The sequence below is a fragment of the Xenopus laevis genome, chromosome 6S (genome assembly GCF_017654675.1).
Source record: "Xenopus laevis strain J_2021 chromosome 6S, Xenopus_laevis_v10.1, whole genome shotgun sequence".
In the NCBI taxonomy this organism is placed as follows: Eukaryota; Metazoa; Chordata; class Amphibia; order Anura; family Pipidae; genus Xenopus; species Xenopus laevis.
In genome coordinates, this window is record NC_054382.1 from 66,730,649 (window position 1) to 66,754,494 (window position 23,846).

The following is a 23,846-nucleotide window of genomic DNA, read 5'->3' on the forward strand; positions in this document are numbered from 1 at the left end:
ACCTGGGAAACTGACAATATGTCTAGCCCCATGTCAGATTTCAAAAGTAAGTATAAAAAATGTGTTTGCTCTTTTGAAAAATAGATTTCAGTGCAGAAGCCTACTGAAGTAGCACTATTAACTGATGCATTTTGAAAAAAAAATTCCTTTGACGGTATCACTTTAAGCTACTAGAAAATGCCTTTCCCTGTAAACAAAACATGGATTGCCCATCCATATATTGCAAAAATGTAAGCTGGCCACTATGTCAGTCATCCCTGGCCAGGCAAACTCCACACTCAACTTTCATTACGAATTCTATTGCTTCTTGTACATTTAACACAGGTTTACCTGCAGGTAACTTGCTTTCAAGGTTAAAACTTCCAAACATGATTGCCATTTTATTGGCCACCACTGGGATAATTAGCAAGTTAGATCTGCTAGTTGTGTGGAACAGTGTGTAGTTTTGGTTTTCCTAAAAAAAAAGACTTAGAGGTACAGCCTCTGTGGAGCTTTATTTTTGCGTTTATCTGTAAATCCCAGTATAGGACTGGTATTAGAGAGGGAAAGAGCCCAAGCATGGAAATGGCTTTGTTTTGTTTAATAATGGACTTAATCCTGTTAAACTGTGTGTTTACCTGATTCTTCTCACAATAAATAAATATATATATATATATATATATATATATATATATATATATATATATATATATATATATATATATATATATATACAGTATACGCTGTACACGACTCTAGGCCCGGGCCTAGGGCAGCAGGATTTTAGGGGGCGGCATGCTGCCCAACCACACCCACTTCAAAAACACTGGGGATGCGCTGGAGATACAATCATTTTTTAAATTTCACGTGCGCCAATCCCCATTGCTCCTGTCCCCCTGGAGGGGACAGGGGCGACAAACGGCAGTGGGCCTAGGGGCGCCCCCTATGTAAATCCGGTCCTGCTTACATGCATATCTCAAAAGTGGCTCTATGGAAGGCATTACGTATAGGGCTGGTGGCACTGCCTCAGTGATAACTCAGGGGCATGCTCTTGAAATTAGTAAATTAATACACAGACAAGTTAACTGGTCATTTTCTCAAATGATGATATGATTCTTTGTACATGTATTAAAAGCTAATAGCCATAACATTACTTTCAAGTTGCATCCAACATTTTCAAACATGCACACATGCAGTTGCATTTGTTTTGACACATTGGTCAGAATTGTAGTGGGTTTAAGTGTCCAGATAGGGGACACAAATTAAGTATACTTTATTTATTGCAAGTATATTCACTTGCAATTAAGGAAGGGTACTGTTTAATCCATACAGTTTATAATGACACTAAGTGGCACATTTACTAAGGGTCGAATATCGAGGGTTAATTAACCATTGAATTCGACCCTCAAAGTAAAATCCTGCGACTTTGAATATCGTAGTCAAAGGATTTACCGCAAATACTTCGATCTAAGTAAAAATCCTTTGAAACGAACGATTTTTCTTCGATCAGAAAAAGCTTAGAAAACTTATGGGGAAGGTCCCCATAGGCTAACATTGTAGCTCGGTAGGTTTAAAGTGGCAAAGTAGGTAGTCAAAGTTTTTTTTAAAGAGACAGTACTTAAATTTTTAGTTTGAATTGAAGTCGTAGTCAAAGGTCGAAGTAGCCTATTTGATGGTTGATTACTTCGAATCCTTCACTCGAGCTTAGTAAATGTGCCCCTAACTGTACACAATACACAACATTTGAGGGAGATGCCTTCATCAGAAGTAAATTAATTAAATGATCCCTAGGTATAAAATACATCAAAGCAATAATGCCCCTAGTGTCATTTTATGAACATACAGTCCATATGTAGTCCAAATACCATTTTCAGCCAGAAAAGATATGACAAATCCAAATACCTTCCCATGTATGTTGTGCCAGAACTGCAACAGTATTATTAAGGGACCAAATGTAACTCATCATATATAAGAATTATAATCTATATAATTTCATGATATAACTGGCATGCATTAAAGTAGGCAGGCAGGTAAAGGACGTGAAATAAATAGTTTCACACACTTTAAAGTCCAAGTTTAACATTTACATTCGGGTTGCCAATACTGTTAATAGGACTGTTAAAATAAGACATACAGTAGTTTATACACTCTGTTATTTCTAATTTCACACACATCTTTAGCTAAATTATTGCTCATGTCTACAAAATCTCTCCTTTGAGCTACACACATAAATGATTTCTGTATGATGGCATCAAATAAACTGCATTCTGCATCCAACATATTATCATGTGACTGTATTAATTAATCTGTACTAAGGGACAAAAAAAGAATGTTGAAAACAGATCTTTATTTGAAAGTCTTGGCACTATAAGTTCAAGCCTTTTCCCCATTTTCTCCCAAATCCTGTGAATACAGAAACATTTTATAGCTGACATTCAGCTAGTGGATGTAGGTTAATGACCATAGATATTCATGCCCAGAGTAGACGTGAGGCATTGGATTTATATCTTGGATGCAATCACTAGGCCAGATATTGTACTTTCCTACAAGTAATCTAAGGTTGACATGTAAGTAGCTGCAATGGCAACCATTTATCAGGAAAGTGGCTGAAAGTAATTTCTATTTAAAGCAGCAAAAGCTAAAAGCTTTTAGGAGACAAAAGAGATAACATGAAAAAATCTGAAACCTGTATTTCTGGTGTTCATTCTCAGGTAAAAGCATCGGGAACTATCATTCAAAAACAACAAGTTACAGAGAGAGGGAAAGGAATACATATTACAGGTATGGGGCCTAATATTCAGAATCCTCTGGACCTCAGGGTTTCAGGATAAGATGTTTTAAAATCTTGAATTTGATTACAATAGCCTATTGGAGAATTCCTTTAATTCCTTTAATTTGGAGCTTGCCGACTAACACTTTTAACCATTTGTTAAACTAGAAAATGTTTAACAAAGAAAAATATGAATGAGATCTCCTTTTTTTGGTATATAAAAAAGAGGACAGGAGGGCAAATGTGGAAAATTCCCATTCTGTGTAAATTGTGACATCTTGGAAGCCTTGCATTGTATTCCAGTGCTGTTTGTAAGGGAGGATATTCTTAACTAAGTGAAGATGTAACTAATTTGTATGTGTATATATATATATATATATATATATATATATATATATATATATATATATATATATATATATATATATATATATATATATATATATATATATTTATTTATATATATATATATATATATATATATATATATATTATATATATATATATATATATATATATATATATATATATATATATATATATATATATATATATATATATACATTTTTTTTTTTTTTATGCTGGCCAACTACATAGTTACATAGTTACATAGTTAAATTGGGTTGAAAAAAGACAAAGTCCATCAAGTTCAACCCCTCCAAATGCAAACCCAGCATCCATACACACACCCCTCCCTACTTTTAATTAAAATTCTATATACCCATACCTATACTAACTATAGAGTTTAGTATCACAATAGCCTTTGATATTATGTCTGTCCAAAAAATCATCCAAGCCATTCTTAAAGGCATTAACTGAATCAGCCATCACAACATCACCCGGCAGTGCATTCCACAACCTCACTGTCCTGACTGTGAAGAACCCTCTACGTTGCTTCAAATGAAAGTTCTTTTCTTCTAGTCTAAAGGGATGGCCTCTGGTACGGTGATCCTCTTTATGGCTAAAAAGGTCCCCTGCCATTTGTCTATAATGTCCTCTAATGTACTTGTAAAGTGTAATCATGTCCCCTCGCAAGCGCCTTTTTTCCAGAGAAAACAACCCCAACCTTGACAGTCTACCCTCATAATTTAAGTCTTCTGTCCCTCTAACCAATTTAGTTGCACGTCTCTGCACTCTCTCCAGCTCATTTATATCCCTCTTAAGGACTGGAGTCCAAAACTGAACTGCATACTCCAGATGAGGCCTTACCAGGGACCTATAAAGAGGCATAATTATGTTTTCATCCCTTGAGTTAATGCCCTTTTTTATGCAAGACAGAACTGTATTTGCTTTAGTGACCACAGAATGACACTGCCCAGAGTTAGACAACGTGTTATCTACAAAGACCCCTAGATCCTTTTCATTTAAGGAAACTCCCAACACATTGCCATTTAGTGTATAACTTGCATTTATATTATTTTTGCCAAAGTGCATAACCTTGCATTTATCAACATTGAACCTCATTTTCCAGTTTGCTGCCCAGTTTTCCAGTTTAGACAAATCACTTTGCAAAGTGCCAGCATCCTGCATGGAACCTATAGTTCTGCACAATTTAGTATCATCTGCAAAAATAGAAACAGTACTTTCAATGCCCACCTCCAGGTCATTAATAAACAAGTTGAAAAGCAAGGGACCTAGTACAGAGCCCTGCGGTACTCCACTAACAACACTGGTCCAATTAGAAAATGTTCCATTTACCACCACTCTTTGTAGTCTATCTTTTAGCCAGTTCTCTATCCAGGTACAAATACTATGTTCCAGGCCAACATTCCTTAATTTAACCAGTAACCTTTTGTGTGGCACTGTATCAAATGCTTTAGCAAAGTCTAAGTAAATCACATCCACTGCCATCCCAGAATCGAGGTCTCTACTTACATTCTCGTAAAAAGAAATTAAGTTAGTCTACGTCAAAGTCATCCCTGGTATGGCCAGTCCTACACTGAACTTAAATCTAATTCTTCATTTTACACAGGGACTAAGTTTACCTAAAACTTACTTGCTACTTTCAAGGTTAAAACTTCAAAACATGGTTGCCCATTTATTGCCTACCCCTGGGATTACCTGACTATAGCTTGAAAGGGTGGGAGCTACAACATGGAGCTGGCCACTGCTCCTGTATAAACTATAACAAACCAGGGAAATTTGTGCTCGCCACTTATTTTTAAAAACATGTTGTATCAAATGTTCAGGTTATCCCAGTGGTGGCCAATAAATGGGCAACCATGTTTGGGAGTTTTAACCTTGAAAGCATCAAGTAAGTTGCAGGTAAGGACTGGACATACCAGGGATGACTTTGATGTAGTTGGCTAGCTTAAATATATTGCAATATATGGAAAAACAAACCTTGTTTTGTTTAAAGGAAAAGGCATTTTCAGTACCTCAAGGCACAAATGTGTCCCTCTTGTATTTGTCTATACTATATGTAAACCTGTTGAATTATAGAATTAGAATATATAGGCCAACATGCTTCATATGTTATATAATATATAACATATATATTTTGCCTGGTATGAAAGAATGCCCTGTTCTAATTCTGTTGATTTGCTTTGACTAAATACCAGTTTAGGTTTTGCGACTTACGGGGTGTAGCTTGACTAGCACTGCACTAATAGTGACTGAAGCAACTAGTGGACTTGCTCTAGTATCAAAAAAATAAACTAGATTAGTTATTTTGCATAAACTGTTCAGGATGATAAGGGTCATGTTTTGTGGAAAACCCTGCTGTGAATAAAACACAGTCATAGATATAATGCGTATATGTACATATATATAGTATGTGTGTGTGTGTGTGTATATATACAGATGAAGCCACTTGGATTTGTGAGTTAAATGCGTCATGACTCAGAGTTAATTGAAGAAACTGTGTTATCTAAAGTTATCTTAACTCATTTAATGCATTTAACCTTTTCATTAGCATACCAAAGCACCATTGTTCACAATGGTGAATCCTTTAATTAGATGGGATGTTGTGTCACAGTTTTCTGTGTTAAATGAGATAAATGGGATATCTGTGTTTAGTTATTCTGTGTCAAACAGACAAACCAAAGTGGCTGCATCTGTATATATATATATATATATATATATATATATATATATATATATATATATATATATATATATATATATAACAGTCCAAGGGTTACACGCACACCATTTCTCTTATCAAATTTTATTGCAAAAGATATTATTTTATTATTTATACATCGCATAAACGGTTCGGTTCGTGGTTTAGAACCTTTCTCAAGGTGCTTTTCCATCTTAAGAAAGGTTCTAAACCAAGAACCGAAATGTTGATGTAATGTATAACTAATACCTTTCCAATAAAATTTGAAAAGAGAAATGGTGTGCGTGTAACCCTTGGACTGTTATATATATATATATATATATATATATATATATATATATATATATATATATATATATATATATATATATATATATATATATATATATATATATATATATATATATATATTATATATATATATATATATATATATATATATACTGCATATGCCTTTGGAAAAAAAGAGCTTTTTTAACTTTATTTCTAGCAAATATCATCATTGTCTATAAAAAATTAAGTTTTTATCAGATGTGTTCTTTTTGTTTATAACATTTTGCATAAACCTCTCCTAAGGCATTCACCCTCATCTCAACCACTGAATACCTGTAATAATATTTTATAAAGTTAGGATCCAAAAATGTGAAAAGCAAAGAGTTTTCTAGTCATAATTCTCTTTTAGTAAAGTATTTAGCTGCTGGGTCAGAATGCACTGATCCTTGAAATAAAGAATTGATGTAGAAACATAGAAGATAATGACTTTGGCTCTTGATATAATACACTGAATATATATTTTTCTGAAAGGGAAATGACTGTGGATGTTGAATTTTTAAAACATATATAGATATACTTAAAGGATACACAGCCAGGGTCAGACTGGGGGGCCCGTGGCCCACCCACCGGGGTTTCAGTCTGAGGGCCCCCCGCCACTGAGCTCTGCTGCCCCCACTGTGCGTGCGCAAGCATATGTGTGTGCGTGTGCATTGTGTTCTTCTGGCCTCTGGCCCTTCTTCCAACCATTCGCGGCAAGAAGTGGAACCACAGGGTATGGATCTGGGCTGACAGGGCCCATGCAAGCAGGGCGTCCACAGTTTTTTTTCCTGGTGTCCCGCCAGCCCAATCCGACCCTGTACACAGCAATGTATGATAGAGGCAGCTGCCTTGTTTCAAATAAACTAATACAAAATAATTAGAGAGTAGTACTGTGAAACTTTAACAGTTAATTGTAACAAAGTCTTTGGTTGCAAATCACATGATACTTATTTTTGTTTATTTCTTATATTTGAATAATGCAATGGTTAGGTTTCAGATTAACTTCCTATCTGTTTACTCCTGAAACTCTAGAAATAGAAAATTCCTAATATGGACTTTTTTTATACTTGCATGATATGGAGTTCTGCTGCTGCCCACAGAAAAGTGACAAAAGTTATAATAAAGGAACTGGTGATATCAAGTTGTTTTTAAACCAGTTAAATTCTCCTGGAAGAGAATCTAACATGTGAAGGAACTCAGGGACCAGGAATTCTTGGCAGTGATGAAAGGTTAATTGTAAGCCTGGATGCAATCTTAGAAAACATAAATAAAATCTTTATCATTTAGGGACAGGGTCGGACTGGGAAAAGCCGATCTTCCTCTCTGGCCCCGGTCGCTGGTAAAATGAAGGGAATGGTACACTTGGGGGGCTGGAGGGGAGTTGTGGCTGAAATAGGGCAGTCGGAGGGGGTTGTGACTGGGGGAACCAGAGGGGGCTTTTTGGCTGGGGGGCATGGGTGGTGTGTGCAGCAGGCCCTAGTTTGAAACTGATTAGGAATCAGAAGTAAAAAAAAAACAATGCATGCTGAGGGAGTAACATTGCAGAAAGCCATTGGGTGCTTGCAAGTCCTAATTAGCAATGTGGAGGGAATTCGGATTCAAACAAATCAGAAAATGCTAATAGAAAGGTTGTGATAACTTATGTATATTAATCACTTCAGGAATTAAAGGGCCACAAATCCCCTTTGGTTACTATGGGGACAACTACAAAAAAATAAAATAATTAAATGAAGCCCAATAACCCCAAAGTAAAATATATTATTGCCCTTTTTATTAATAAAACATCTTCAATAAAAAAACTGGGCCGCCAGATATAAAAGAAATGAAAAAGAAACCTATCTCCAATATATTATAATTAAAAATGTGTACTGTCTTTATAAGAAACCTGACTGTATGCACCGAAATTCTCCCTTCAGTTACTGCTGTGGAAAAGAATTGTCAGACAGTACCTAAATGCTCTGTAGGGAAAAAAACATAGGACTGTGAGGAGGTATGTGCTTATTGTGTAGCACCTAACCATCTTAACTGTTTATACCCTTAACAAAATAAAATCACTCTGAGACAAAACTTCCTTTTTTGTGGGTGAGGGTCGGCCACAGCTTTTTTATTTGAACAGATTATTAATCATAACGTAAACATACAAAGCTTGCCATTACATCACTAACCATTAATCTCCAGATGCCAGCCACCGCAGCCGCGGTGGGCATGTAGGTTCCGCCAACCAGATACAGTATAACCAATGGCAAGGACACTTTTACACCGCTGTGACAATGAAATATGAAAAGCAATGGAAATTTTTTTTTTTTTTTTTTTTTATTTATAAACAATAGTAGAAAGATATAAAATGACATAAACACGGAGGAAAAAGACGGGAGGGTGGGAGGGCAGCTCCACCAGCGCTCCAGGATCCAGGGGGAAGAGGAAGCAGGTACGTAATTGCCAGCATATATATACACCCTCCCCTTCTACCCCAACCTATCCTGCTCTACCCACCTCCTTGTTGACCAATCCCCTCCTCTGCCATCCCTCCTCCCAGTCACTGGCACCTTCGCTACACCCTTTGGTGCCCTCTAGACTGTGAGGAGGTATGTGCTTATTGTGTAGCACCTAACCATCTTAACTGTTTATACCCTTAACAAAATAAAATCACTCTGAGACAAAACTTCCTTTTTTGTGGGTGAGGGTCGGCCACAGCTTTTTTATTTGAACAGATTATTAATCATAACGTAAACATACAAAGCTTGCCATTACATCACTAACCATTAATCTCCAGATGCCAGCCACCGCAGCCGCGGTGGGCATGTAGGTTCCGCCAACCAGATACAGTATAACCAATGGCAAGGACACTTTTACACCGCCACGGAGGAGTTCATGAAAACCTACACTGAACTCCGACCCCCACCCAAACGCGAAAGAGCCTCAGCAATACCATCCTGCAAACCGGAAAGAAAAATGTCCATGCCAATATCATTTAAATGAACACCATCGCGCAACATGAGACCTTGATCAATACATTCCAACTGCCGGTGCCGGACTACAACACCCCCCCTGTCGCGAATAAAACGGGAAATTCTAGCATTAAGAAGACGCCGGGCCCTTTCTATCGCATCTGGATCCCTAGCGCCCCGCCAGGAGAGCCGGGGAACAATTTCGGACCAGACCAGAACCATGTCAAAGAAAAAGGCTTTAAATCTGGCCATATCGGACCGAATCAAAGACAACAGTTCCGCTACACGCAATTGGCCGAGGTCATTCCCACCAGCATGAATAACTAGCACCACTGGGGGGGAAGTAACTCTGCTGATAGCCACCACCTCAGGTAAAACCTGTAACCAGCGTAACCCGCCCACTCCGCGCCATTGAAATTGAACCCCTCTAAAACCCAAGGTGTCTCCTCCAGGACGAATGGACGCTCTTTGTTCAGCCCGACGAATATAGGAGTGCCCGACCAGCCAAACCGTCGCCGTTGGAGGCCCTGCAAAAAATTAAGGCGTCAGTAAATCGGGGCGAACATAAGTAGTAAAACATGCTGATTTCCAGCGACCTATCTTTTTAATATGTTCATCATTGAGACCGCTCAGACTCGCCTCCGTCGCTGCTCCAATGCGGAACGAATGAGTTCCGAAATCAACCGGATTGAAACCAAGATGAGCCAAACAACGTTTAAATATGGTCGCGAACTGAAAGCGAGTCAAAGGGGAACCATCAAGATGAGAAAGGAAACAGACACTAGGAGCCCGAATTAAAGAAAAATTGGAAACTAAAGTGTAAGGGCATGCCGGACCAGCTATAGCTGTTAACGAGATCCAACACCCCTGTCCCATAACATCCGTCTTGGACCTCCGAATACGCAAACGAATGGTACAGTTATGACTGAAAACGTCCCCAGCTAGTAACCCTCCCGGTTTGAACTTACTTGGCGGGACCAGCTCGCCAACTCGCAACGCTGCAAAGAATGCCAGAGCAAAAGCCGTTCGTAAAAGGGAGACCTCATAACTAGACGTACACACGTCGGGCAAAACTGCCAACAAGCGGCACAACAGAGCAAAAGATACAGGTCTCCTGGACTCTTTACGAACATAACTCCTCCTCCAACCTTTCATAGCCTGCAGAATGGGAAATCGTTTGGTAACATCTTCCACCCCCGTAAGTTTAAACAAAAAGGCTAAAGCCGACAGGCGTTTCCTTGCGACAGCAACCGAGTGGCCGTGGCCCCGAAGCTGTAAAATGTACTCCACCGCAACCGTAAAACAGGTGTCGGATGACCAAGCCGCGCCAACTGGAAACAAAGAGAACCACTCAGCCCAAGCCTTACCATGCGCAACCCAAGTTGCTGGAGCCACTGAAGATCGAACCATGTTCATAAGTTGCGCTCCACTATCTCCCACAAGGAAATCGGGCATTCCCGACCAATGGAATCGGCCTCCGGGACTAGGTCTCTGAACTTCTGCCACTGTGAACGAGAAAGAGCGTCAGCAGCTGCATTGTCAACCCCTGGCACGTGCTTTGCCCGAAACCAAATGTTATGTGTTAAGCAAAGCAGGACCAGCTGTCGTAACAGAGATAAAACAGGTAAAGATGAAGATGTTAAGTTGTTGATGGCAAACACAACGCTCAGATTATCAGTCCAAAAGCAAACTTTTTTATGAGACATTGCTGTGCCCCAAAGGTGCACAGCCACCACAATGGGGAATAGTTCAAGCAGAGTTAGATTACGACAAAGGCCAGTCTCGACCCAGTGGAGTGGCCAAGCGCCAAAACACCATTGGTTGCCGAGGATAGCCCCAAAACCAATTGAGCCGGCTGCATCAGTAAACAGGGCCAAGTCGCTATTAATGACTTCGGGACTCAACCAGCAAGACCTCCCATTGAAAGCCCGCAAAAATTGTTTCCAAACTTCTAAATCTTCCTTCAGTTGCTTAGTGATCCTGATAAAGTGGTGGGGTGATTTCGCTCCCTTGGTAGCCAGGGATAATCTCCTGGAAAAAACCCTTCCCATGGGCATGATTCTACAAGCAAAGACCAGTAACCCCAACAGGGACTGCAGTTGTTTTAAAGTAACTTTGGAGGCACCCTGAACCAATTCGACCAAAGCTAGCAACTTAGCCATTTTTTCGCACGGAAGACGGAATTCCATCTCAACAGTGTCGATCTCAATTCCGAGGAAAGTCAACACCACCGTAGGACCTTCTGTTTTTGCCTCGGCGAGAGGGACACCGAACTTGTGAGCGAAAAAACGAAAAGTGGATAGCAGGTCTGTACAAATGTTACTGGAAGCTGGGCCAACAAAAAGGAAATCATCCAGGTAGAGAGTGACAGAATGGGAGCCTGACCCTGTTTTAACCACCCACTCCAGGAAAGAGCTGAAAACCTCAAAGTAGAAGCATGAGATAGAGCAACCCATTGGCAGGCACATATCGTAGTAAAATTGTTCATTGAAATAACAACCCAATAGATGGAAACAATCTTCATGAACGGGTAGGAGCCGGAATGCGGATTCAATATCGGCTTTTGCCAGAAGCGCACCCCTGCCCGCTTGCCTAACCAATGTGATTGCCCGATCAAATGGGGCATAAGACACTGACGCATCTTCCCTGCTAATCCCATCGTTAACAGACCCGCCTTTGGGGTAGGATAGGTGATGTATCAACCTAAACTTACCCAGTTCTTTTTTGGGAACCACCCCCAAAGGCGAAACCCTCAAATTGGGAAATGGCAAAGTATCAAAGGGACCTGCCATCCTACCCAGCTCTACCTCCTTGCGTAACTTTTCTGCAACCACTCCTTGGTGCAGGTCAGCTGATTTGAGGTTAGTGGCAAATAATGGTTTGAATTTCAATTGAAAGGGAATAAAAAATCCAAAGAGAAAACCACACCTAAGCAGGGCGGCTTCCCGCTTCTTGGGGTACCGATCTAGCCAATGTGACATTGCCAGTATGTTCACCGGGGTTCTCTGTCCTACCTGGGATTGGGGGAGCTGGTAGGTGCTTGCCTTTTTTAAAGCACCGAAGGGCTGAGTGGGCTCCCCCACACATGGAGCATTCATGCTTAAATTTGCAGGAAGCAAAAAATCTGCAGTGGCCTTCATTAAATAGCCAGCAGACCCCGGGCCGTCGTGGGGCCGCAGAGCTGGCCTGTGAATGCCCAGCGGCCCCCGCCGAAAAGGGGGGGGGTCGTTGGGCCATCATGAGTCTGATCCACACATCTGTAGCCTTCATGTCCCAACCCAGGTCTGGTCTAAGGGCAAGCCTCCTCCTGAATTCTTCATCATATCTCCACCAGGCTGAACCCCCATGTACTTTGTACGCCCCAAAAATCAAGTCCTGATAAACAAAGAGCTGGGAACACTTCTGCGGATGCTTCAGACCAATAACACCGGCGAGTACTGAGAAGGCTTGAAGCCAATTTCCAAATGTTTTCGCCACTCTATGGTGTTTATCTTCACTTCTGTCATAACGCCTCTCTTTATCGACTGTCACTTGATCAGGTGAGATGAGAGACCAAATATCAATAAAATCATTTTTCCAAATTTTTTCCTTGATCTCAGCTGACAAATGAGAGCCCAGCGGGCTAACCCCGCAAAAATACGAATCTTTGTATGTACTTGCAGATGGCAGTTCAGCCGGTGGAGAAGCAGACGAGGCATCTAACCTGCCTAAGATTTGTTTAAGTGCTAGAAGAACCTCGCTATTCTGTTGACTAGTACCCACCCATGCCCCAGAACACTCATACTCACCTGATCTGGAAGGCAGGGGTATAGTAGCAGTAGCACTCTGTTGTTGCGCTCTGGAGACATCCCTATGAGAACAGCGAGACCGGCGGGAATCCCGGTGTGTTTTGCGCCGTTTTCTTCTGAAGCGATCCTCTGAGCTCCCAGGTGAGGAAGAGGCAGGGGAGGATGCAGCAGGTGACTGCGATGAAGAGGAGTGAGGGGATGGTGGAGAATGGGCCCGAGAACCTCGACTGAGGGCATGAGCCCTAGGTGTTCGAGCAACATGTCTGTCCCGCCCAATGATGGAGCACGGGCTAAGGTGCCTGTCAACCCCCCGAAATGAATGGGCCCGCTCACCCTCAGAATCCCTACTGTGCGCAGCATTTAAAATAGGTGGTAAGACCACACTGTCAGGGGAATGGGACAAGTGCGCCCGAGAACCCCCCCTACAGGCCTGATCTGAATTAATATAACACAGAGGGGGGTCACTATCCCCTTCAGACGCCACAGAGGGAGCAGTGACAGTGGCTGGGGGTACAGGAAGCATTGGCCCTGCGTGTGGAGTCACACGCGCTGTGTAGCTGGGAGGAACGGTAGGGGGAGGCTGACATGCGGCTTGCGCAATCACAGGGGCAGGAGGAGGGATACTATCAGCAGGGCGCTTCTTTGACTGCGCCCTGCGAAGACGCTGCGGCTGCGCCGGAGGCAACGCCACTTGGGGAGCTCCTGCTGCACTAGCAGCCGCCTTCGTTGTGACTGAGGTGCTGCGAGCGGTCGCTCGCTTCCTTGCGCCACGTGTAAGAGGCCTAGGAGGGCTGGGACTTAGACGGGAGGGGGGGCGGGATCGGCGCGCAGGCCCTTCTGTGGTGCGCTTAGTAACAGGCCTGCTGCGCCCCGTGCTGGACAAGGACGCAGTGGGAACAAGTTCTGCGAGGAGTTGTTCCACCCAGCCTGTGCCCTGCTGCAAGACTCTGTCCCTCACCTGCTCGGCTAGAAAGTCTGCCATGATGGGAACTGGACACGCTGCTGGCAGCAGCTCCACCAGCGCTCCAGGATCCAGGGGGAAGAGGAAGCAGGTACGTAATTGCCAGCATATATATACACCCTCCCCTTCTACCCCAACCTATCCTGCTCTACCCACCTCCTTGTTGACCAATCCCCTCCTCTGCCATCCCTCCTCCCAGTCACTGGCACCTTCGCTACACCCTTTGGTGCCCTCTATTATGAACAGTGGGGGGGCAGCCTTACTTCCCAGCTGTGCAGAACTCAAGCAGCTTTGTTGGTTTCCCTGTAGAGCAGTCTGTGACTGTGTAGAGATTTGTATTGGATTTTATTTTTGCCTTTACATCCCCTTTACTGTTTCCAACTCCAGCTGCAGAGACAAAGACCATGGAGCTAGCTTTAAACAGATAAACTGGGATTCTATTTGGAGGATTATTTTGCTGCAGCCGCTGGTTCTGCAGAGTTGGAGAAAGTTTGTATTAAACAATACAAAAACTATAAAATCCACATTAGATTACATGACAACACAGGACCCAATGAAGTCTGCATACTCTGTGGCCAACTTTAAAAGCATAAATCATTTGTTTAATTAGGCTTGTGGTGAAGTAAGTTCATGTTTATATTTAGTATACAAAATACAGCATTACTAGCATTATTCTATTTTAGAATTTACTTCCCCTTTAAAGGGGCTATCATATCTCGGGGGGTAGTTCTCCTTTAAATAATTTTCTCACAGCAAGGGATCCTTTTTTCAGACACTTTATAGATGGGAGTTTATATGTGGGTGTCCCCCTAAACCCTCCTGCTATAATCACTTCTCCAACCTAACAAATGAAAAGCTTTCACCACCAGGTACTGTTGTCTCAGGATAAGTGAGGAGAGACTGCAGTTTACCGCACACGTTGTGCTTCTCCTTGGTGTCTACAAGAGGCAGATTTACTAAAGGGCGAATTGCTGCAAGTAACCACTTTGCACACTTTGCACTACTTCGCCATTCGTAAATTCGTTACCACTACGATAATACACTAAAATGAGCAGTTGCGTCCTGGGCGTCGAATACTGGCGACTTTTTGCTAGTAATACTTCAGTGCGAGCATTTCATAGTGAAGATTCTCTAGTGTTCGTTTATGCTTAGTGAAAAGTCGCTAGTAATCTTACGCTTAGGTCAGTTTGCATAGGGCGGGTAAAGTTGTATGGACGACTTTATAAGAGATGTTGGTGCAAATGCTTGACGTGGCCAGTTTTTATTACAAATGTCCAAGGAACATTAATAAAGACAAAAGAGATCATATAAAGCCCTAGACATGAGCCCACTGTAAAATGAATGTTGCATGGCCCTCAAATGTCTGGAGAAAAATGTTAGGACTTTTGCAGGCAATTGTGCTTAAAAAAAGGAAAAGTCGCCAGCGTTTTTTTCAAGTTTAATGCATTTTCAGCAGACAGTATATGATGTAAGTGACATAAGATTGAGAAAGATTTAACTTCATTTTAGCAGTTTGCCTAGTCTGAGGTGGTGAAGTCAACTCTGGTGAAAGAGTAACGTTCAGTAAAATCCGCGGAGCAATAACCATTTGACTGAGTGAAAAGTCGCCTGGCGATAGAGTGCAAATGAATGCTAGCCACAGTCTCTTTCACTAGCAAATTGTCATCTGTGCCTGTTTTGGCAATGTCCCTGCGGATGTGATTTCTGGCGAAAAGTCACTAGCATTAGCCATTTTGCCATTTAGTAAATCTGTCCGCAAGATGGCTAAGCTGTATACACCTGTGTGCGTTCCACATTGGAATGCAAATATCTGTTGTCTCTCTCGCACTTTTGTAACTTCTTTACAAGGTAAATTAGTGTGTATTTTTTAGTCTCATTGGGTTATGTACTCCAAATATAAAACAATTCTTTAATTCTGCAAAGCGTTTGGCCTCACAAGACTTTCACACAGAATGGGTGTTCCCCCTTCCTTCTTACTAATAAACCCTCAAATCAGAGAATGCCCATCTTGAAATTGAATTAATACATAGAGTAGGGGCCCCAAGTGGCAATGGACATAGATATGTTCTGTCTTCTGTACCATGCTGTCTTATCAGGTTTGCTTTAGTACAGTAAATGATACCTGCTTAAACCCACAACTAGTCCACTAGAACATCATCAAGTAGATTTACAACAATTTTGCAGCCAACTGGACACCCCCATGCCTGACCTTGCAGAATGGAAAAGTTCCATTAGGGATGAAGAATCAGTAGGAACAAATTCAAAAATGGTCAAGAACACCCACCCCCCTGCAGAGCATTCAGCGTTTATTGTTCAGGAAAACAGGAACAGGAAAACAACTTTCCATATTCCATTTATTCAGTTTAAGTAATCAATGTGACTTTTGTGTGTGCCTTTTTCTGCTACAAAATGTGACTTGGTCTATGTGTCTAAATGTTTTCTTAAATATGTTATAGCTTGAGAATAGAAAACTCATTCACAGAAAAAGTGAAATGCCATGTTTTTTTCACAAACATATTTTCCCCTTAGAACAGTAAAACTGATGCATCTGAAAAAAACTACAATCATGGCAATAAACGTTGCAAAATGCTATAAAAATGCTATAAATCAAAAACAAAACTGAAACCACATATACAAAAGTAAGACCACTAAAAATCCATTCAATCTACCCTTGAAAGACTATTACAAACATGCCTACACAGAGATAATGTTGCATATATTGACACCATGCATTAAAGCTTCTTGTTCCTAGATGCACCACCTGTATTTGTGCCATGCACATTGTGACCTTCAAATCACTTCTGAAGAATCACATGCAAGTACATCTGCTAACACAGAGAAGAGGAATACACATCCATCATTTTGGTGTAATCCCATATCCAAAAATGTCAGAGCCATGGCATCAAATTTTTTAGAACATGCACATTTTGATGTATCAGACACAACAACTTAAGATGCAATACCTACAATTACAGTTGGATTGTCGGAAAAATGCTGCCTTGTAAGAAAAAACATGACTAACTGCATCTGAAATTGCAGTTTGTGCACCACACTTGCATTTGTGAATGAACTCTAGTGTTTTCTTCAAACAGTTCAGAAATGCAAACATTTTATAAATGCATTCAGTGGATTTTGATAAAAAATTAATTTGTCATAAAGAAAAAAAAACCAGTATTCTGTGGGAGTATGGCACTGTTGGTTCTTAGATCCCACTGAATAATGGGATTCTGATTTCAGACTCAGGAAGTAATTTATTTGAGGTTGCATTGCTTGTTGACCTGCTGAAGGTTTGTTTGCGTTGCTCTCAGTCAGTGTGCAGAGGGATTCAACACTATCATGTAAAATAATGTGTCCTCCGTTTGTTCCAGAGGCTCAGGTATTACACTTCAAACCACATAAAATTGGCACGTATCTGTCAAATAATACAAACCAGGTCTAATACTGTATGTATGCAAAATCACTTTCACTGCTGGGGTAAAACAAATTTAAAAGCAAGCATTTTTTTATGCACGGAAAGTATTACATATTTGAAGACTTAAACAAAAACAGAACAAGTACTTGTTAAACAGTGAAACAGTGACCGGGAGCTCTGTGCATTCACAGCCTTACATAATTGTGTCAGTGCCATCTGTGAGTGCTGCAAAGGGATGTGGAAATCCACATTAATGATGACTGAAATAGATTTTATTTTGCTGTCCATCTGTCACAGGTGCTGAAAGCAGAACAGATACCAGTCCAACAGAGTGCCATTTCCTTTAATGTGCCCGGCTTTGTTCAATGCTGTTCTGGTAAAAAGATCAGCTGTTTATTATTTTTCACTCTATCATTCTGGAGGATACATTAATAACACCATAGATTAGCCTGAAATTATATCTTGGCAGCAACAATATTTTCAGATAGCACATAATTGTTGTATTAAAATGCCTCTTGATCCCACACCTACAATTAGGTCTGCAAAGAATATTCATTTGACACTCCATTGAACGGACAGATACCAGAAGTTGTAATATAAGCATGCTATTTGAGTGCTTAATGAACAGAAAAGGATGTATTAGCATTAGATGGAATTGTATAGAATTCTATGATCAGTTTGAGTTATATGTTTATTTTATACTTTTATTTAAATGATAATCAACTTATACAATAAATTTAGAGGCACAGTCGGATTTCGACTTCATGTGAGTTTTTAAAACTTCCTTAAATTCAAAATTCGACCAATCTAAATGTTTTAAAAACATTGAATTTTAAAAGTCGGGTCAATTAAATCGACCCTGAAAACTCAAATAAAATTCAAATAGAATTTGATGTGAATTAAAAAAACAAAATTAGAGGAAGGAAGGCTGCAAACAACTCCAAATCCCCGGACCTCTCCCATTGACTCAAACAGCAATTCCGCAGGTTTTAGGTGGCGAATAGTAGAATTCAAATTCTTATAGGGCCAGAGCATAATAAATCTTGAAAATCAAATTTGAATTTTTTTTTGAAAAACTCAAATCAAATTTGAATAACTCCCTAGTTGATTTGGACAGTTTTGACCATGAAAAAATTAGAAAATTTTCAATTCAAATTTTCAATTCAATCCTTGATAAATCTGCCCCTTATGGTTGAAATGATCATTCAATTAACAAGAGGACATTATATTAGATTAGAAGAGATATTTCAAATTAAGAAGATTAATCACCAGGGCTGTCAGACCATAAGAGGGTAGACAATTCATTAATATAACAATTTGATTGATTATTCTTTAAGCATTTAATGACTGATTTGCATATGCAAATAGGTATACAGATATTTTCTTTATTTCCAAACTGACAATCTAATCACAACTGAATTATGAATTACTGTGCAATGTTGTGATTTAAAAACTTTGAAATGTGGAACAATGTAATATTTTAACAGCGCAATGTGGCAGTCTTTTGCATGCCAAATCATTTATGAGTGTAGATTTGCTATTGCTTTTTGGGCTGAGCCATGAGATTAATAGACTAACAGAGGATTTGTTATTATATCTACTAATTATATACCAATGGTTATTAGATTTGGAGGGGGTAGATTTGTGGGACAAGAATAGCTCAGATCTCACTAGGCCCTTGGGTTTAATAAAACATTTATTGGACAATAAATGCCTAGTAATTTGCACCTGGACAAAAACACATAGCATCAAATCAGTAATTAGCCTTGTTCAGTCAATTGCAATAAAAATAAACATAAACATGTGATTGGTTAATATGGGTTACTGATGGAGAACACTAATGGCTTGCCTCCATGAAAGTCATAATGGCATGGATCCAACTTACATGCTACTCACCACCAGATTTGTCATATGCCTGTATTGAAGCATAACCTGCCTTTAGTGGCAGCCATTCTATTTTGCACAGGATTATGATAGGAGGTAAGCTAATGAAATTCTAGGAAAAGAAGGAAATTGTGCATTGCACTAATATTCACTGTGATCTCCATGCCTTTTATAGGTGCTCTCATCCACAGCATATGGGTTGCCTTCCTGCTATATATGGGACTGAAAACTCTTTTTCATAATGGCATGTTATGAAACCTTAACAAAAAGAATTGAAACAGAAATTGAATGTTTGAGTGTCGTTAATTAGCAGGTATTCTTTGACATTTACCCATTTATGGGTAGGCAGGCTCTCTTTTTAAAAAAGCAGTTTACACAATATGATAATCCTTTGCCATTTCATGAAGAATTTTAATGATAAGTATTGTTAAAAAAACAGGGTCTCGTGAATTTTGAGCATTTTATTATTTACTATAGTAAGCAAATTGGTAATAATGTAGCAGAGTAAATTAGTAAAAAGACATTCTACTCATGTAACAAGATATACATTATGCTAATATAAACAATTGTATTTTCAAACTATGGAATGGGGGTATTCTTAAACGCACAGTAGAGCTTGTTTACTAATATACAGTATATGCTTTTAGAATACTTTTACCCTCTAAATTAGAACTTTGCTTTAATTTTTTAACTTGCAATATGTTGATCAAAGCTAATTTCTGACTGGTTGCTATAGGATATAGTGGTGGGCGAATTTGTCCCGTTATGCTTTTCCACGAATTTCACACAAAATTCTCCAAAAACTGGTGAAAAATTAGCGAAACGTCGATTTTGACGCCAGCGTCAATTCAGTACTGTTTTTGGTGAGCTTAAAAACATAACTTAGAATTTTAATTGTGACAATTTCACATTGTATTCCTTTATTTTATCTAATCTACTAATAGGAAATCCCATCACAAGTATTAATTATTCTGATAAATTTTCAATAAGATTTTTGGACTAAGCAGGAAAAGAGGAAGTCTATTTGATAATTTAGATAAATGTTAGGCTATGTTAAACATATAATTATGATACATTGTTATGTCAGATGGCAGATGGCAAATGGCAGATGTGGCAATAAAGATTGCTGTGAACAAACCCAATGCAACATCAAAGGAAATTTGCAAAACATTCTTGAAAAAATCATGGAAGACATCAAAGAGATAAAAACACATGCATCAAAAACAGAAACAAATATTAATGGGGTTGAGAAATATAAGTAGAGCCAGGCACTCGCAGGTTAACTGCAGAAAGTGTTTTTTATTTGCACGACATGTTTCGGGCAAAGCCCTTTATCAAGTGATATCTCCAATACATCCATACATACAATATAAAGAAAAAGCCACACCCCTTTGTTTAATTGAGTAGGAGGGGCGACTGCTAAGGGGAGTAATTAGCCTAGCCCCCATTAACCCAATGTTGTTGTGGCATGGAATGTGATACAGATACAGCATTAAACAATAAAAAACATTAGTGGCATATGGTGAAGCAAAGTGAAAAGTCCAATTCTTAGTGTCCATAAGTTAGTTTCCAAAGTCTTTATATACATCTCCCAGGTATTGCCGTCTCCAGCCTACCAAAAGGGACAATTGCTGCGTTGATCCATCTTATAGCACAATTCATTGCATCAAAACATTTATCAAACCTTTTAGCATATTATCTGCCCAATAGACTATCATTATATTTATATCTTACCGCACTGTCGGTTTCAAAAAATCTTTAAAGGGCAGCCAAATATTCTTATTATCTGCGGAAAAGAGGAACATGAATAAGAAATCACAGGAATGGTGCGATGCTCCAATATTCATTTAACCCCATAGGTTCCATGCTACTCAATTTCCTAATCCATACTGCTTCGCGTTGGAGGAGTAATTTCTTCAAGTCGCCACCTCTCTGTGGTTTGGATACCACCTCAAGGACCAACCATTTAAGTTGTGATTGATTATGATTATTATTAAAGAAATGTCTAGATACAGATGTGTCTGTCGGACTGTTTGTTCTATAATTTCTAATATCCGATTTATGTTCTTTGATTCTTTCTTTTACAGATCGTATCGTTTGTCCGACATAAACTTTGCCACAAGGGCATTTCAACAGGTATATTGCTCCACTTGTTTCACAAGTGGCATAGCATTTCAATTTAATTTTATGTCCTTTCATGGGGTGACAAAATGACTCTCCCTTAATCACAGACGGGCAACATACACACCCTAAACATGGAAAAGTACCATTTCTCACTGGTCCTTGAAACAACACATTCTGTCTGGTTTTCTTTTTGGGTTCAGCTGCACACAGGTGGTCCCTTAAGGTGCGACCCTTCTTGTAGCAAAATAACGGTGGTTCTGTACAATATTTAGACAATGATTTATCACCCTGTAAAATTGGCCAAAACCTTTTTACTACTTTTTCAACCTGATTACTTTTATGGTGGTACAGGCTTACAAATGGTGTTCTGGTGTTCTTTGTAGTGCTTTTTGAACCCTCTAGTAGGGAATTTCTAGAGATCTCTCCTACTTCTGTGGCTATTTTTTGCAGGGTGTTTTTATTGTATCCTTTACCCAAAAACCTATCAGTTAGGGACTCTGCTGCCTCCCAATATTTATCATCGTCCGAGGCTATCCTTCGTGCCCTTAGGAACTGGCCTTTTGGGATACCTGAGATACATTTGCGATTATGAAAACTAGTGTGATTTAAAAGGTTATTTCTATCGGTGGCTTTTCTGTACAGATTGGTGACTATAGACCCATTTTCAACGGTAAGTTTCACATCTAGGAAGTGTAATGAATTCTTGGCCGTTTCTGTAGTAAATTTGATAGTGGGGTGCCCTTTGTTTGCTTCATCCACCATTTCATTAAATAAAGCCACATCACCCTTCCAAATTACTAGAATGTCATCCACAAAGCGAAGGTAGAGCAAAATGTGGTTGTTGTATCGATGTTTCAAAAAGAAATCTAACTCTAGTTTATGTACAAACAGATTTGCGAACGAGGGGGCCACCGCTGCCCCCATTGACGTGCCTTGGCACTGCCAATAATATTCATTCTCAAATCTAAAATAGTTTCTCTTAAGTACAAGAGTCAGGCAATCTACCAAAAAATATATCAAGGAATTTGGGAGATTTGTGTTCAACAGGGCTTCTTCTACACATGAAATGCCCTCATCTTGAGGAATGGAAGTGTAGAGACTTACTATGTCTATACTACAGAGGGTAACATCATCTCCTAAGTTATCCAGACTGATTAATTTGTTCAACAAATCGTTAGTGTCCAGTAGACAACATGGTATATCTTTTACCAGTGGTTGTAAGTATTGGTCCACATACTTTGCCAAAGGCTCTAGAATCGAGCCATTTCCAGATACAATAGGGCGCCCTGGTGGATTCACTAACGATTTGTGGATCTTCGGCAAGAGGTATAACACGGGGGTGCGTGGGTGTTCAACACATAAAAAATCTTTTGTGTCAGAAGGTATCACATTATTCATATATGCATCGTTTACCAAGACCTTTATTTCTTTTTGAATATCAAATACAGGGTCTTTACCATTTATTTTGTAGTGGCCAGGTACTTGTAGTTGTCTCCTGGCTTCCATGATATACATATCTTTATTCATTACTACAACAGCCCCTCCCTTATCAGCTTTTTTAACAATAATTGTATCATTATTTTTAAGGGATACCAACGCTTTTTGTTCAATTTTTGTAAGATTGTTATTAAATTTTAAAGGTTTCTCCCAGATTTCCTTCACTGCTGTGGTCACGACTTTTTCAAATGCTATAAGCGAGTCGTTTTGTACAGTGGGCACAAAGGCGCTCTTTTTCTTTAAGCCCCTTTGTGGCCCAGTGCTCTGACCTGAATCCCCAAAACACATTTTTAATTTTAATGATCGTAGGAATTTTTGGAAATCAATCTCCCAGTCAAAAAAGTCGCTAGTATAGGTGGGGATATAACCTAAACCTTTATTTAATACTGACTGTTCGGCAGGAGAGAGAGTATATGAAGATATATTAATGACCAAGTCAGTTACCTCCGTTGCTTGCTTCGGCTTGGGTATTCCTCCCTGGGCAACGGTGCTCTTGGATTCTTTTTTTGAGCGGGCTTGCTTGGTCCCTCCTGTTCTAAAAAATGCTGCGACGAGGCTGTGCTGTTCTCACTGCTGCTGTAGCGGTGACTTGAATCAGTAGATGGTTATTAATGGGGTTGTTTATTAATGCACAATTTTTTTGCATTCTCCGTTTGACACAGAAAACGCAGAAGAAGTCACTAAAAAAGAAGTGATTTTTTTCGCTATCTATTATGCCTGGAAGCTGTTCTGAATTTGAAAATACTTCATCAGAAACCTGCCAAATTCATGTAAAAGTCAATGGCAGATGTCCCCTTAAGCATTTGAAGATGTTTTAACCCTCACAAAATGTTCAGAGTTTTTGAGGTTTGATGCTGGTTTTTCCACAAAAACTAGAATTTTTTTGGGACTTAAAAAAAAAATTGGATCAGGAAAAAGGGTGATGTTTTTGGGTTGTTGCGCAAAGAAAAACACAATTTTTTTAAATACTTTGAATTGAATTGAATTCAAATGATCTAATACAGCCAATTCACCCGCAAAAAAAAAACTTTGAATTTTTTTTAATAAATTTTGGTTGGCCTTTTTTTATTCAAATTTCGAAGTTATGGGAGTTCAAAAAAACCCTTG